The sequence below is a fragment of the Eptatretus burgeri genome, chromosome 13 (assembly GCF_056783735.1).
Source record: "Eptatretus burgeri isolate ZD-2024b chromosome 13, Ebu_testis_v1, whole genome shotgun sequence".
NCBI lineage: Eukaryota > Metazoa > Chordata > Myxini > Myxiniformes > Myxinidae > Eptatretus > Eptatretus burgeri.
In genome coordinates, this window is record NC_140973.1 from 77,439,239 (window position 1) to 77,457,614 (window position 18,376).

Consider the following 18,376-nt stretch of genomic DNA (forward strand, 5'->3'; position numbering starts at 1 on the left):
CCGCCACCGAAGGTCAAGGGGGTTATGCTTTCAACCCTTTCTGTCTGTTTGTCTGTTTGTCTATGTCCAGGATATCTCAAAAAGTTGTTGATGGATCCGGATGGAATTTTGTGGACAGGTTGGGTGTGTGACGTGGACAAACTGATTAGATTTTAGTGAAGATCCGGATCCGGATCCAGCTACTAGAATTTTTAAGTGATTCTTCACCTTCGAGAGAGTGTGCTAAAACGATATATAGCATGACATCTCAAAAAAGTTGTCAGATTCATTCGGATGAAACTTGGTGGACATGTTGGGTGTGTGACAAGGAAGAAAAGATTCGATTTTGGTGAAGATCCGGATCAGGATCTGGATCTGATATTTTTAAAGTGATTCTTCACCTTCGAGAGAGTGTGTTAAAACGATACATAGCACGATATCTCAAAAAGTTGTGAACGGATTCGGATGAAACTTGGTGCACAGGTTGGGTGTGTGACAAGGATGAAAGGATTCGATTTTGCTGAAGATCCGGATCCGGATAAGGGAATTATTTAATTTTCAAAGTCATTCTTCGGCATTGAGAGATTGGGCCAAAATGATACATCGCCTGATATTTCAAAATTGGATTTATTTGGCCCAATATGTTCTCGTGGATCAGGAATTACGTAGCGGGGGGGGGGGGGATGTGCTCTATCGATTGCCCTTCTCCTTGTCCCTGTTTTGCCTTTTGTATTTTCGTCAAATTCCGTGTTACATCGTACCTTGTTGTGCTGTATTGTTAGGGTTGGGTAAATCAGATTGAAATTTTATGCATAGCATTTTCTATGGCCGTTTTCCATGCTGAATACGAATCCTGTCGAATTTTTTTTTTTTTTTTTTACCTCCGATGACCTTCGACTCCCGGAACCTTAATTTATTCGAAATGGCAGCCAAAAATTGACCTTTTTCATGTTTTCCTTCTCTAATGTGACGAATAAGGCTTGTAATATATCATTTCAGATGTTTTTCAGGTCAAGGAATAGGCTAATCACATTTTTTCAAATTGATTGGATGTTGCATAGGACCGACATCAAGTAATTTAGGAAAAAGGAAGATTTGAAGAAAAAGAAAAATACTAGGCTATTGAATACTATAGAAACTTGCAAAAAGCACAAAGGACCTTTGACCCCAGACAGTCTAGATTTACTGAGTACACTATCAGAGAAAGAACTTCTAACGGAAGTGACATATTTACGCTGAACTGTAGCCACAGACATACGCCGACAAAGACGTGTGAAGGATGGAGCAGGGGGGAATTCCGCACTCAAAAATTCAGTTTGACCGAGCGACACAACTCTGTAAAGAATGCTATCAAACCCGATGAATCCGTGCAGGATAACGTTAATGAACTTTTGTTGGTGGCACCGGTGTGATCTCGGTCTCATGTTGATCTGAGAATGACAAAAACAGTTCAATTTTAGCAAAATATTGTGCGGTTTTCAAAAATTGTGTTTTGAAAATCATCAAATCGTTGCACAAGTGTCATTTTCGTATTTCCTGATCGGAAAAACCTATAAATAGATATATTACAAGCCTTATTTTTTCTCATTTGATCAGAAATTCATTAAAAATATCATTTTTTTTGTCGCCATTTTGAATAAATTAAAGTTCCAGGGGTCAAAAGTCATCGGAGGTAAAAAAAAATTCCAACGTTTTCAGATTCAGCATCGAAAATGGCCGTAGAAAATGCGATGCGAAGACACTTAACTGAAAAAAACTTCACTATTTACCCAATTTACCCGAATATTGTCGACTTTGAGTTTGTGTATGCTTCGGCCTACTTCTCGGATAGCTGGTGTCCAAATTCGTCTCTGTTTTGATGCCGCTTCCTCGTTCCGCTTCTTTCCTCCCCAAACCAAAAACGAACTTTATTTCCTTCTCTCCAAAACACGAACCCAATCTGCATACACCTCCTTCTACCTGTATTTCCTGTACTTCATTCTTTTTCTTTACTCAATATCTCCAAAATGAATCTTTATTGAATGAAACACTTTCTCTTCTTCATTTTAAAGCTTTACAACACATTTTAAAATGCTTAACCTTCCCTATTTCTCTATCATGAGCACTCCACATGTTCTTCATCATTACAATCTATTCCTCTTCATCTTCTTCACAGGAATTATTTTCCAAACCAGTCTCTCGCCGAGACGCTCGGTAAAGGCCTCGTCCCATACATACAGCACCACTTTCCTCCGTGCCTTCAACAGAAATTATTTCCACCCATCCCATGATGTGTGTCTCCATATGTCCAGGTTGGGAATATTGAGGTCCAGTTCGCAGAGGTTGTCTGTTCACGACTATCAATTCCCCATTCACATCATTTAACGGTGTTAAACCCCACCATGTCACTACCCGACCCAAATCTTCTACAAGCCCACAGCTTTCCAACCGTACCTCTTCTATGTGTCCCCCTCCAAAGCCTCCCTTCACTTCATGTGTGCTACTTCTGAATCCCCCCTCATCACACCCCTTCAAAGCTTACCCCTTACCATGACGTAGCCTGAGTGGAGGCATACTGCACTCGCATGACCACTCCACAGTGAGATGAACAAGTTTACATTTTAGTTCCACTGATTGGCCGGATCTGCATCCGGAGCATTCGTCCTTGTCACGCACCAAAATCTTATCGGCTTCTTCTTGTCACCTACCCAACACCAAGTTTCATCCGAATCTGTCCACAACCTTTTGAAATATCATGGTATGGTATCTTTCGTTTTTGGCCCAATCTCTCATTGGTGAAGAATCTCTAACAGGTTGTACCTGTTGCTGCGTATCAGCCTGGGGAGTAGCTGCTGAAATCTATCTGTCCGGGTTCTTCCTGACATCTTTGTTCTTTGTTGCTTCACATTTCTCTCTCAATTTTTTTTTCCACAATTCTCTTTATTCATTCAAATTCTTCCTTTTTCTTCTCTTTCATCTCTATATTCCTCTCTTTTGTTTTCTATCTCTTGAAGGAGAAGTGAATTCTTGCAGAAATTTTTCTGTAAGGCTCACTTGGCTGCGCCTGGTTGGGTTTGAGGGTTGTGGAGTAGCGGCTGAAACCCGGATCTTATCCAGGTTCCTCCTGATGACTCAGTCTTTGCTCTTCACTTCTTCGGGTTCCTTCTTGGAATTAAAAGTTTCATTAAAAAATTCTCGTTTCAGGATCTGGATCTTCACCAAATTGAATCACTCTCTCCTTGACACACACCCAACCTGTCCTCCAAATTTCATCCAAAAACTTTTTGAGATATCCTATTCACAGACAAATACACAAACTGGGTGAAAACATATCTCCCATACACCTTCAGTGGTGGAGGTAATGAACAATGACAACAGGAAAGAGGGGCACACTAAATATCAAGCAGTAAAGACAAAAAAGACAAAAACTATCGGTACAATGGCCATAACTTAGTCTAAGTTAACATGCAAAACTTGATCAAGGACACAAGACAGACAAAAGGATAAGATAGAAATGGAGGTGAATTTGGAGGGGAGCTTTCCGGGAAATAATTGTGAGACGATGTGGGGCACCAATGGGCTTGCAAGTAACCCCGTCGCTCATGCTGTGGCTGGAGTCCAACATGGAATGCGACTGGAAGAGCTCCTATACATCCAATCCCAATTGTTTCTAATTGGGGTTGGCAAACACTTCATGTTTTTGTTGACCAGAGAATCCCAAACTCAAATTCTCCAATCCACCGGCCATCTCAAATTCTGAGTAAATCCACAATGGTTTCATCCATCCACCAGTCCACTCAAAGTCTGAGTAAATCCACAATGGTTTCATCCATCCACTGGTCCACTCAAAGACTGAGTAAATGCACAATGGTTTCTCCCATCCACCAGTCCACTCAAAGTCTGAGTAAATCCACAATGGTTTCTTCCATCCACCGGTCCACTCAAAGTCTGAGTAAATCCACAATGGTTTCTTCCATCCACCGGTCCACTCAATGTCTGAGTAAATCTACAATGATTTCTCCCATCCACCGGTCCACTCAAAGTCTGAGTAAATCTACAATGGTTTCATCCATCCACTGGTCCACTCAAAGTCTGAGTAAATCCACAATGATTTCTCCCATCCACCGGTCCATTGAAAGTCTGAATAAATCCACAATGATTTCTCCCATCCACCAGTCCACACAAAGTCTGAGTAAATCCACAATGGTTTCATCCATCCACCAGTCCACACAAAGTCTGAGTAAATCTACAATGATTTCTTTCATCCACCGGCCATCTCAAATTCTGAGTAAATCCAAAATGGTTTCATCCATCCACCAGTCCACTAAAAGTCTGAGTAAATCTACAATGATTTCTTTCATTCACCGGTCCACTCAAAGTCTGAGAAAATCCACAATGGTTTAATCCATCCACTGGTCCACGCAAAGTCTGAGTAAATCCACAATAGTTTCTTCCATCCACCGGTCCACTCAAAGTCTGAGTAAATCCACAATGGTTTCTTCCATCCACCAGTCCACTCAAAGTCTGAGTAAATCCACAATGGTTTCTTCCATCCACTGGTCCACTCAAAGTCTGAGTAAATCCACAATAGTTTCTTCCATCCACCAGTCCACTCAAAGTCTGAGTAAATCCACAATGGTTTCTTCCATCCACCGGTCCACTCAAAGTCTGAGTAAATCCGCAATGGTTTCTTCCATCCACCGGTCCACTCAATGTCTGAGTAAATCTACAATGGTTTCTCCCATCCACCGGTCCACTCAAAGTCTGAGTAAATCCACAATGATTTCTCCCATCCACCGGTCCATTGAAAGTCTGAATAAATCCACAATGATTTCTCCCATCCACCAGTCCACACAAAGTCTGAGTAAATCCACAATGGTTTCATCCATCCACCAGTCCACACAAAGTCTGAGTAAATCTACAATGATTTCTTTCATTCACCGGTCCACTCAAAGTCTGAGAAAATCCACAATGGTTTAATCCATCCACCGGTCCACTCAAAGTCTGAGTAAATCTAAAATGATTTCTCCCATCCACTGGTCCACCGAAAGTCTGAGTAAATCCACAATGGTTTCTCCCATCCACCGGTCTACTCAAATTCTGAGTAAATCCACAATGGTTTCATCCATCCACCGGTCCACTCAAAGTCTGAGTAAATCTAAAATGATTTCTCCCATCCACCGGTCCACTCAAATTCTGAGTAAATCCACAATGGTTTCATCCATCCACCGGTCCACTCAAATTCTGAGTAAATCCACAATGGTTTCATCCATCCACCGGTCCACTCAAATTCTGAGTAAATCCACAATGGTTTCATCCATCCACCAGTCCACTCAAATTCTGAGTAAATCCACAATGGTTTCATCCATCCACCGGTCCACTCAAATTCCGAGTAAATCCACAATGGTTTCTCCCATCCACCAGTCCACTAAAAGTCTGAGTAAATCTACAATGATTTCTTTCATTCACCGGTCCACTCAAAGTCTGAGAAAATCCACAATGGTTTAATCCATCCACTGGTCCACTCAAAGTCTGAGTAAATCCACAATAGTTTCTTCCATCCACCGGTCCACTCAAAGTCTGAGTAAATCTACAATGATTTCTCCCATCCACTGGTCCACCGAAAGTCTGAGTAAATCCACAATGGTTTCTTCCATCCACCGGTTCACTCAAAGTCTGAGTAAATCTACAATAATTTCTCCCATCCACCGGTCCACTCAAATTCTGAGTAAATCCACAATGGTTTCATCCATCCACCGGTCCACTCAAATTCTGAGTAAATCCACAATGGTTTCATCCATCCACCGGTCCACTCAAATTCTGAGTAAATCCACAATGGTTTCATCCATCCACCAGTCCACTCAAATTCTGAGTAAATCCACAATGGTTTCATCCATCCACCGGTCCACTCAAATTCCAAGTAAATCCACAATGGTTTCTCCCATCCACTGGTCCACTCAAATTCCGAGTAAATCCACAATGGTTTCTCCCATCCACCAGTCCACTGAAATTCTGAGTAAATCCACAATGGTTTCATCCATCCACCGGTCTACTCAAATTCTGAGTAAATCCACAATCATTTATCCCATCCACCGGTCCGCTCAACGTCTGAGTAAATCAACAATGATTTCTCCCATCCACCAGTCCACTCAAATTCTGAGTAAATCCACAATGGTTTCATCCAACCACCGGTCTACTCAAATTCTGAGTAAATCCACAATAATTTCTCCCATCCACCGGTCCGCTCAACGTCTGAGTAAATCAACAATGATTTCTCCCATCCACCAGTCCACTCAAAGTCTGAGTAAATCTACAATGATTTCTCCCATCCACTGGTCCACTCAAAGTCTGAGTAAATCCACAATGGTTTCTCCCATCCACCGGTCCACTCAAATTCTGAGTAAATCCACAATGATTTCTCCCATCCACCGGTCCACTCAAATTCTGAGTAAATCCACAATGATTTCTCCCATCCACCAGTCCACTCAAAGTCTAACTAAATCTACAATGATTTCTCCCATCCACCGGTCTACTAAAATTCTGAGTAAATCCACAATGGTTTCATCCATCCACCGGTCCACTCAAAGTCCGAGTAAATCCACAATGATTTCTCCCATCCAGCGGTCCACTCAAATTCTGAGTAAATCCACAATGGTTTCATCCATCCACCGGTCCACTCAAAGTCCGAGTAAATCCACAATGATTTCTCCCATCCACCGGTCCACTCAAAGTCTGAGTAAATCCACAATGATTTCATCCATCCACCGGTCCACTCAAATTCTGAGTAAATCCACAATGATTTCTCCCATCCACTGGTCCACTCAAAGTCTGAGTAAATCCACAATGGTTTCTCCCATCCACCGGCCCACTCAAAGTCTGAGTAAATCCACAATGGTACACCAGTCCACTCAAAGGCTTTTTTTTCTGTTTGGTCCTCAATCCAAACATAAAGCACTTCTTCAATCCTTTCATTGTGAGGATCATCATCATGGGGGCTGGAATGAGCCTTTGGGTGTGTGGTTTGTGCTCCGTCACCCTGGACGAGTGGTTCGTGCTCCGTCACCTTGGGCAAGTGGTTCATGCTCCACTGCCCTGAGGAAGTGGCGAGTGGTCCGTGCTCCGCCACCCTTAACGAGTGGTCCGTGCTTTCTCTCTCGCTTTCTGTCTGTCTGTCTCTCTCTTCTTTCTCTTTCTTTCTCTCACCTCTTTATCGCTCTCTCCTCTTTCTCTCTCTCTCTCTCTCTCTCTCTCTCTCTCTCTCTCTCTCTCTCTCTCTCTCTCTCTCTCTCTCTCTCTCTCTGTAACATCCCTTGCTCTACCCCCTCCCAATACAGTGCAGTACCCTCTTCCTGCATCTCCTCTCCCCTCCCCCCCCTCTCTCTCTGTCTCTGTGTCTGGACATATCCAGACGGTGGTTATGTCTGGATGGTGTTTGTCTCCAGACGTGTCCTGGTGGTGTTTATGTCCAAGCGGTGTTTGTCTCCGCCAGCTTGGCTCCGGACGGGTCCAGACAGGAATCATATCTGGACGGGAGTTTGCCTCCGGACTATGTTTATAGCATGATCGGTAGAAAATGGATTTCAAACATTATTTTGTTTCCATCTTCACTGTTACTCTCTGCAGAATCATTTTGATGAAATGGCATAAATAGTAATTTTCGCTCCACCGCATATCTGCCTTCCCTTCCTCACCTCAGATTATCTTCCCTTCCCCCACCCCTCTTCACTCCCCCTCCCTCTTCTCTCCTTTCCCCTCCACCTCTTCACTCTCCCTGCTCTCACTCCCCACCCCCTCTCTCTCTTCCCCCCTCTTTTTCTCCCTCCCCCTTTTAGTATTACCATCAGCGAAGCGACGGGTGGCATTTGCTCATGGAATAATAAAAATGGTTCTGTTGGAATCGCTACATTGAAGTCCAAGCCTGTTAAAAGGCATTTTGAAAATTGAACGGACATGATATTTTACAACTTTGAAATTCTTGTTCCAAGTAAATCTGTTATTACCTCTTTTCAATGGTACCATTTTTATTATTACCTGGGAGCAGGAATCCTTTCAAATAAAGTGTCTCTCTCTCTCTCACACACACACACACACACACACACACACACACACACACACACACACACACACACACACACACACACACACACACGCACGCACGCACGCACGCACGCACGCACGCACGCACACACACACACACACCTCTTTGTAACGAAAAATAAACTCAGTTACTGAACCTGCTTAAAATAAACCTCGCTTACCAAACCAGCTCAAGTAAACCTTCATTACCAAACCAGTTTAAGACTCCAGATAGTTCGAAAAACACTTAATCCTGTACAGAGTTGAAGTGCATAATTCAACCGAAATAAAATAAAGATTGTGAAGGTCGTATTAAAAATTAATTTCGGACATTTATGGCCGTTGACACAGTGTCTTTTACACCACCTTATCTAGCACGTTGCATTAGGTCCTCGTGCCTGTTGTTTGTGTCCTTTACGACATCCTGTCTGGAATGATTTATTTTTTTTACTGCAGACAGGTAGAGAGTAAGAACATGACCTCACTCCTCTCTGTGCATGTGCGATGGCAATGAATTCAGAGCCGAAGTTCAAGTGAACTGTGGGTTTGTTTTCCGATTTGTGTTCAAAATAAAGCATTCAATTTAAATCAAGTTGTTCCTCGATCATAAATTGACAGACCGACCGACAGAAGCGAACCAATTACTTAATCCAGCTATCCGCTTCGTGTGCACGGGTATGAAACTTTCATTCCCAAACCAGTTTAAAATAAACTTTCATTCCCAAATCAGTTTCAAATAAACTTTCATTCCCAAACCAGTTTAAAATAAACTTTCATTCCCAAACCAGTTTAAAATAAACTTTCATTCCCAAACCAGTTTAAAATAAACTTTCATTCCCAAACCAGTTTAAAATAAACTTTCATTCCCAAACCAGTTTAAAATAAACTTTCATTCCCAAACCAGTTTAAAATAAGCTTTCATTTCCAAACCAGTTTAAAATAAGCTTTCATTTCCAAACCAGTTTCAAATAAGCTTTCATTTCCAAACCAGTTTAAAATAAACTTTCATTCCCAAACCAGTTTAAAATAAACTTTCATTCCCAAACCAGTTTAAAATAAACTTTCATTCCCAAACCAGTTTAAAATAAACTTTCATTCCCAAACCAGTTTAAAATAAACTTTCATTCCCAAACCAGTTTAAAATAAGCTTTCATTTCCAAACCAGTTTAAAATAAACTTTCATTCCCAAACCAGTTTAAAATAAACTTTCATTCCCAAACCAGTTTAAAATAAACTTTCATTTCCAAACCAGTTTAAAATAAACTTTCATTCCCAAACCAGTTTAAAATAAACTTTCATTCCCAAACCAGTTTAAAATAAACTTTCATTCCCAAACCAGTTTAAAATAAACTTCCATTCCCAAACCAGTTTAAAATAAACTTTCATTCCCAAACCAATTAAAGAGGTTTGGCAGAAATTGAGAAAAAGTAAAATTTAGATACATGTCTGTAATATGCAATAGGCAGACATCCATCCCCCTCTTCCCACCTCCCAATGTGATTAACTGCATGCAGACTCATTCCCAAACATGCAGAAAAATCATGCAGACTCAAGAAAAAACACGATTTACTGCGATGAAAATGTTACCACAATTCACTGCATGAAAGCAACCTGAAGCAGTGGTTACTGGATGTACACCTGTATTAATGCATACCCCATCCCCCCTCCCCCAGCTGCCTTGATGCATAACCCTCCTCTTTCCCCTCCCCCACTCCCCTTTCCAACCTTCCTCCACACATCTCTGTAAGTGACAGGCATTAATGAGAAGTGGAGAAGTGAGCCACACTGAGTGTTTGCCTGCTTTTCGAAGTGATTGTTTTAACCTGTCAGGGACAATTAGCTTGGCATTCAGCATTAGGTTTGGCCTCGAATTAGAAATGGGAGGGAGGACAGGCGGGTGGGTATGTGAGTTTGTAGAGGGATTGGGTGGGAGAGGGGGTTGAATGGGTCAATGCTTTTCTTTGCTCTGAGCCTGCAGAAGCAGCACTGACTGCCGCCAAGAAGGTCCATAAATCATTGTTGGAAAGCAGTGGGTCGAGGAATGGAACAGCTTGTCACCTGACAATATGGCGGCACCGTCGGTGACATTCCGAGAGCATGAGAGGAGTGGGTTGAGGGTTTCAGAGGGAAAAGGATGCACTTCATATGCCGACACATCCCTGGAGGGAAGAGTTGGATGGGTCGGATAAACCAGCCCTTGTGTTGAGAAAACGCTTGTTCCTCCACCCTGGGGCAGAACTCGGACTCCAACAGAGGCGGCTGGACCAAGCTACCAACAGTGTAGTTTAAGCAGGAAATTCGTTTATTTCATTATTCATAAGTTGCAGGATAATGTTAGCTAACTAAATACAAGTTGAAATGAGTTTCAAAAGTGTCATTTAGCTCTACAATGCCTTATATGTTCACTAACAGAAGGATAATTCACCAGGGAAGTATACCAATGTATGTGTTCGGGTCATTTTGCCACATTCTAACAAACTAGTACGTGCACGTACATGCGTGCCTGTACCTGCGTGGCCGTACGTGCAAAAAAACAAAGAAACAAAAAAAACAATTGTCACGTCAATTGTGACGTCATAGCACCGTGTCCTGTCATTGGTTTCGTAAATAATTGGCCATAACTTGGGAACCACTTGTCCTATTAATATCAAACCTTGAAAAGGCACATCCACAGGGCCCCAGCAATATATCTGGCAAGTTTCAATTAGATCGGACCAGTGGTTGTCGAGAAACAGCAGTCACAGACAGACAGACAGACAGACACACAGAAATTGCTGGAATTATAGATAGATGAGCCATGCCGAGAGGGCTCGGGCTCGGCGTGGACGGTCAACTTACTGAGCTTGCTGGGAGCGGTGCTGTGGGTCTTCATCTTCTTCTATGGTATGCACCACATGGGTGTGACTTGCGTCAATAGCTGAGGAGGCGTGGCCATGCCGCTGATGCAACGCCCCTATAGGTTAGGGCAGGAATTTGGAATTTGTTCAGACTGCCGGCGATAGCTCGCCTCCTTTAAGCGAAGGACACCGTGGGATTTTTAACGTCCACCAACGGATGCCGAATGCCTGCAGACGTCCATTTGATGGACGGCACACACATACATGCCTTGAACTGCGTGTGAGACACCAGCATGACAGTTTGCAGCTGGGCTGACGGTACTCTGGTGCGCTCAAAGAATACTGAACTATGGCCTCGAAAGACTTGTTTCAAAAAAAAAACCATCATTAGTGCAATTGCAGGATGATTCCTACCAAACTAATCCAAAGGATTTGCTTTTGAATGTAGGATGACGTCATTCTCATAGCGAGTGATTGTGGATAAGTAGAGGAATAGTTCCAGTTTTGTACTCTTGGTGGGATAAATGTAGCAACAGATATGGAATATAATTAAATATTGACACCGCTTATTTATCTTATCTTCGTTTTCTTTTCCTCTCTACCTCGTCATTTACCTCGTAATGTGGAATTTTCAGGAACTGCAATATAATTCTCCCACCAAACTTCATGGACGAAACCATCACTCGACCGGCTGGACGGACATCGGAGCGTTGGCAGTAGGAGAGCGGGGCAACAATTGGGCACAACCAGCAAAGGAATGAACAAACAAGGAAAAGAGAGAGAGAGAGAGAGAGAGAGAGAGAGAGAGAGAGAGAGAGAGAGAGAGAGAGAGAGAGAGAGAGAGAGAGAGAGAGAGAGAGAGAGAGAGAGAGAGAGAGAGAGAGAGAGAGAGAGAGAGAGAGAGAGAGAGAGAGAGAGACAGAGAGAGAGACAGAGAGAGAGACAGAGAGACAGAGAGAGAGAGAGAGAGAGAGAGAGAGAGAGAGAGAGAGAGAGAGAGAGAGAGAGAGAGAGAGAGAGAGAGAGAGAGAGAGAGAGAGAGAGAGAGAGAGAGAGAGAGAGAGAGAGAGAGAGAGAGAGAGAGAGAGAGAGAGAGAGAGAGAGAGAGAGAGAGAGAGAGAGAGAGAGAGAGAGAGAGAGAGAGAGAGAGAGAGAGAGAGAGAGAGAGAGAGAGAGAGAGAGAGAGAGAGAGAGAGAGAGAGAGAGAGAGAGAGAGAGAGAGAGAGAGAGAGAGAGAGAGAGAGAGAGAGAGAGAGAGAGAGAGAGAGAGAGAGAGAGAGAGAGAGAGAGAGAGAGAGAGAGAGAGAGAGAGAGAGAGAGAGAGAGAGAGAGAGAGAGAGAGAGAGAGAGAGAGAGAGAGAGAGAGAGAGAGAGACAGAGAGAGACAGAGAGAGAGAGAGAGAGAGAGAGAGAGAGAGAGAGAGAGAGAGAGAGAGAGAGAGAGAGAGAGAGAGAGAGAGAGAGAGAGAGAGAGAGAGAGAGAGAGAGAGAGAGAGAGAGAGAGAGAGAGAGAGAGAGAGAGAGAGAGAGAGAGAGAGAGAGAGAGAGAGAGAGAGAGAGAGAGAGAGAGAGAGAGAGAGAGAGAGAGAGAGAGAGAGAGAGAGAGAGAGAGAGAGAGAGAGAGAGAGAGAGAGAGAGAGAGAGAGAGAGAGAGAGAGAGAGAGAGAGAGAGAGAGAGAGAGAGAGAGAGAGAGAGAAACTGAAGATATAACAGGCAAGGTCTGAACTCGTCGTGAAGGAAGGATCGTCCATCAAACGCAGCCACCTATTTCCATGGGCTTTCATCTAATGAACTTCTTGACCTCACCATCAGCTTGACCAGACAGCACAGTTGGCCTCCAAAGCCAGCCGCAGACTGGACAGCTACCATTGTTCCAAGTCATTCCTTGAAAGATGATTACTCACGGTCTACGTGGCCCTTGTAGCTCAATGGAGTACTGCTCTCTCCTATGGGTTGGCGCCCCACTTTACTTCTGTCTCTCTTGGATTCTGTTGAACCTAAATGACTCAATGTTATTGCCATTTCTCCTGCAATGAGACCGAGGCACAAGGCCTGTTGCTCTCTCACTGCAGACAGGTTGGTGGCCTCATGGTTTTATTTTTTTTTGGGGGGGGGTTTACTGCAACCCCTATCTAGATCCTTGTGCTCTCTCTCTCTCTCTCTCTCTCTCTCTCTCTCTCTCTCTCTCTCTCTCTCTCTCTCTCTCTCTCTCTCTCTCTCTCTCTCTCTCTCTCTCTCTCTCTCTCTCTCAGGCCTCTGACCTTCCATCACTCCTCCAGGGTGCTCTCGTCTCGATCCTTGTGCTCTGTCAGGTCTCTTACCCTCCTTTGTTCCTCCAGGATGCAAATGTTCTTCAAGCCACCCCTTCCTACATAAAACGCCAGCTTGTCACATACCCCCACTCTTTTGTTCCTCTTTTCTTCCATTTTTGGAACCGTCTTCCAGAGACCATTCAATGACATTCTTCTCTCCATTTCTTCATGTAAGTAGTACACCACCATTTCAATGTCATTCCCAATCCCTACCTACAACCTCTTTTCTGTCCCTTATATGAACCCTAACCCTATCCCAACCCTCATATTACAGGTTAGTGTGTTTCTTCCTCTCTCTCTCTCTCTCTCTCTCTCTCTCTCTCTCTCTCTCTCTCTCTCTCTCTCTCTCTCTCTCTCTCTCTCTCTCTCTCTCTCTCTCTCTCTCTCTCTCTCTCTCTCTCTCTCTCTCTCTCTCTCTCATGCCTGAGGAGTGTCTGCAAGGTTGTGTTGTGCTCAGAATGAAACAATGACCTCCAGACAATCTTTAAAAAAAAAAAAAACAAGTCTTAAAATGAGGACACATCCTTGGAGACGTGTTGCCGTTACAAAGCGCTACCGTGCATTATAAACTAATACGGGGCATTTTGATGAGGGTTATGGCCAGGTGGAGGAATGGCCATCGCAGCTTGTGTTGACAAACAACCACAGGCATTAAGGTTAATTGTCTTGTGGGTTTCCTTCAGCCTCTTCAACGGCAGTGCCATTGTGTCCACGTCACGGGCCTGTCTCTTGGTGGCTGATTAATGAATTGCTCATCTGAACACACTCTGTACACACAGCTGTTCCATAATGAATTAGATTCTAACAGTTTGCTCTTTATCACCTTAACCAGCAACTTCAATATCGTCTCCATGATCCCACCTTAACTACCCTTACACCCTAACGCACTCATCTCTTTCGCCTCCTCGCATCGCTTCCTCTTAACCAAAAGTAACACCTTTCAATGATCCAGCTCACTCTGAGTGTGAACCAAAACGTTTTTAGCAATGCTACCATGGGTATCAATCCACTCTTTCACCTTGATCAAATTGTTATAAATTACAAACAGCAATTTACTCACGAATGATCCCTGTGGCACTCTGTTATTTACGACATCTGCCATCTTCACATATTCCCATTTGTACTGGTCCTCCAACCAATCCTGTTTTTGCACCAATTTTCAAAACCCAATCTGCTGGAGCAATAGACCCAGCTTGGGATGTAACAGAAGGGTCTTGCATCTCCTGTGCCACTTGCTCCAACCTCACCTCGTAACATCCGATGTGGAACCTCATCAAAAGCTTGACGAAAATATCAATAAACCAAATATGCTCTACCACTACCCACGTGACTGAATTCTGATGTTTGTAAGACCCACGAGGCAAAAACCCCCTAAAGTGATGCGAGTATGTAACATCCCCCAACTACGCGCGCACACACATATCCGTGTCATCAATTAGACTACGACCCTTGTGCATTTATTCAGAGCAGGACTCATCCTCATCTACAGCTCATTATATTGTCATTAATTGTGATTAATTAACTTACAAGCTACAGACTTCTCCAAATATCGGTTGATTCTTGTAAATGTCCATGGATTGTAAAGTTTACTTATTTCTTGCCCTGGGATGGCAGAATAGCCAAGAGGTATGCATACTCACCTCTGAGCTGACATAGATGCCAGAGAGGGGGTTCAGCGCAGGGCTACGAGATCGATTCCGGGCGTAGCTCGACTCACCTATGAGGGGCGGCTGAATGAAATAGGCAAAGGAGGCGGTTACGAGGAGATATGATAGAGATGTTTAAGATAATGAAAGGCATTGATAAAATAAGTGAAGATGAATTATTCAACAGAGTTGACAGTGATAGGACCAGGGGTCAGAGCTTGAGAGTAAAGAAGAGGAGAGTTAAGATGGTCGTAAGGGAGGGGGCTTTCACTCAGAGAGTAGTAAATGCATGGAATCGTCTCCCTGGAAAGGTCGTGGCAGCAGAAACAGTAAATACGTTTAAATTGGAATGAGATAGGTACCTGGAAGTATTGGAGATCGAGAGGTATAGGGATGTCGGCAGGACTTTTTGGTAGATTGAGCATTGATGGGTGATTGTGTGCATGTGTCCGGAGTGCTGTTGGTGGGGGGTCTCATCAAGGGATGTTATGCGGTTGATGTTGTGTGTTTTTTTTTTACAAACTGTCATCCAGGTAGGTGATTCATCAACGTGTGTGACATCACTTGGACGGACGTTGAACTGGGCGTCCCATCTGCAAACATTGGGTGGTGGACGTTAAAGATCTCACGGTGCCCTTCACAAAGAGTAGCCGAGCTATCGCGGGCACCCTGAACAAATGACAAATTCTAACCTTCAGGGGGAACTGCATCAACGGCACTGCGGCACCCTTGTAAAAACTTGTGCCAACCTGATCTACGATACATATGGGTACGGGACACTGTTTTATCCAATAAAAGCACATTGCAAGTTTCTTTAAACAATAGATGAGATTGAATGCACTTGCACAGAATCATTCTGATTATTCAAACAATACGTGTTGAACTACAAACAGTTTTAATGACAAAATCAACAACTATTCCATCAAACAAAGAAATGAATGTTTGTGAAATGTCCAATCTGACTTTCATTTAGTGCAATATCAGATCGTTTTTAATTCCCTGAAATGGTAATGATGGACAAAATTGTGACCCAATGGATTATCATCAGTTGCCCATCAAATAGTTCCCTCTCCCTTCTTTAATTAATGATTCCATCGCCTTCCCCTACATCTGAATTCAAATGAACAGGCCAAGAGTTAGTTACCCAATTAATCTCTGAACCCTTTCTTAAACAAGGGTGTTACATTCGCGACTCGCTGATACTTTGGTACCTGTCCTGACTCGAATGAGCTGTTAAAGATATCGGTTAACATCATACATATCTCCTCCGCCACTTCCTTCAGTGCTCTACACATTATCTGGTTCTGGGGAGGGTATTGCATTTGGGTCCGTTTTTGGTTTGTTTGTCCGCACAAAACTTTATTTGTTTTCTGTAATTTGTCGGATTGAGACGAAATTTTGACCACAGGAGCAACCAACTACTCGTATAGAATGTTTTAATGATAATTATGATGCCATAGGTCATGTATTATGCCTGGTGTTGGCTTAAAGGTTATGGTGGTGGGTTTGGGATCTTGGCATCCTGAGTTCAAATCCCACTCGACTGTTGAATTAATACCAGGTGTGGTTGACTCTGCCTGTCATCCTTCCGAGGTCGGCATAATGAGTACCAGCTTGCTGGTGTCCTGTGTTGGAATGGCGACCCGTCCAGGATTGTGCCCAATAGCCAAGGAGACTGTTTTGGCAGCACCAACGCTCTGTGCAGAGTATGGTCCCAATGGATGGATGGATAGGTCATGTGGTTCGGCAGCCAAATTAGATTTACCCTAAAAGTTATTTTAAAAACCTTCTCCAGAACGGCTGCACATATTGAGGGGAAACATCACACATGTTCCCCAAGCCTTGGGGATACCAGGGTATTCAGGAATAACTGATAGGTCACATGGTCTGGCAGCCATATTGGATTGAGCGGAAATCTTGAAAAAAAAATATTTCTCTTGAACCGCTTCATCAATTGAAGTGAAACTTCACAGTTATGATGTAGGCATGATGTGGAATACATGTTTTAACTTTCAACTTGATTGGATGCATGGTCTCGCAGCCAGAATTATTTATTTTTTTTGATATTTTGTTTTTCTGGAAGAAGGCTCACTTGGCTGTGCCTGGATGGGTTTGAGGGTAGAGGAGTAGCAGCTGAAATGTGAATCCTATCCAGGTTCCTCCTGATGACTTCATCTTTGCTTTTTGCTTGTTTAGGTTCCTTCTGATGACTCCAATGCAGGACTGTACCGAGTTGGTCTTCCATTTGATTTGAACTTTTCTTATTCCCATTCTAAATTCAAATGAATAATAATTTTTAAAACGTCATGGGTCAGGGTCAGGTGTCCAATCAAAGCATGACGTCTTGGTATCCGGTCATCACTGCCAGCAGTTATAAAGTGGCAGTTCTAGTTTTGTCTCTTATTTATTATATAACACACCACTACACAAACACCACAAAAAAAAACAAAACAAGTCCTGGCGAGGGTCTGCAACCTCTGATTGCTCTTTTTCTTATCTCTGAGTTACCCCACGGATGTGAAATGAAAATCGAGGTGAAGCAATTGGTTCATGCCTGTCCATCTATCTGTCTACAAATGTCAGTTTATGATTGAGGAACAACTTAATTTAAATTGAATGTTGTATTTTTAACACGAATCAGAAAACTAATCTGTAGTTTAACAGTACTTTGGCTCTGAATTCTGCCAAATGCGCAAAGAGGAGTGAGATAATACTTTTACTCTGTCTGTCTGGCAGTCAAACATTGAAAATCATTTCGAACAGGAAACTTAGTGTTTTTAAGGACATCATAAAGGACACAAATAAAAGGCACGAAGAACTAGTGTGACGTGGTAAATAAGGTGGTGTAAAAGACACTGCATCAATGGCGGTAAACTGGAATTTTTTTATACGACCTTCATAATCTTTATTTTATTTAAATGGAATTGTATACTTAAACACTGTAAAATACAATTCACCTTTTCGCTTCCAAAAAACCTCCAGTTTTGCAGGACAGTAAACCCTGAAGTATCGTGGGGGTTACTTTCCTGGAAAATTCAGACTGGGACAGCCAATCATGAGACAGAACCTCTTGGACAGTTCACTCAAGAGGGGGCGTTGCTGATCCTCCCACTATTAATTTGCAATTGGTCACTGGTTTTGACACCAACACAGATTTTTAGATCCTCGTGGAGGATCACTAAGTCTTACTCACGTTGTTGTTCTTCATCTTCTTCTTGTGGACTTTTTTTGTTTCACAGCCTACAGTTTTCATTGAAACCTCTTGAAACTTGGCATACATATGTAAAAATAACCTGCACAGACAGTAACCATCTCCGATTTTGAAAATTCCTCCTAGAAAAAAAGTTATGACGTCAAAATATCTCCGCTAATGGAAATCGCCTAAAAAATTATCTCCGAAACTAGGCAAGCTTTTTGAATTCTGTTTGCGGGAATCGAACAGGGCATTAGCAGAGATGAATTACCGTACATATGATGCATCGCTATGACGTTATATCAATTTTTATGACGTCATTCCTATTTTTTGTTTCACAACCCAGAGTTTTC

At 42.9% G+C, this 18,376-nt stretch overlaps 1 long non-coding RNA gene across 1 annotated transcript; it reads right to left on the minus strand.

Moving 5' to 3' along the window:
- Window positions 1–1,272: 1,272 nt before the first annotated feature.
- LOC147014844 (uncharacterized) lies at window positions 1,273–17,933 on the minus strand. The gene is made up of 3 exons (XR_015050462.1): window positions 15,523–17,933; window positions 14,825–15,423; window positions 1,273–1,409 (listed from the first exon to the last, which is right to left on the minus strand). It is a non-coding gene; the product is annotated as an uncharacterized LOC147014844 (long non-coding RNA).
- Between the last annotated feature and the right edge of the window lie 443 nt (window positions 17,934–18,376).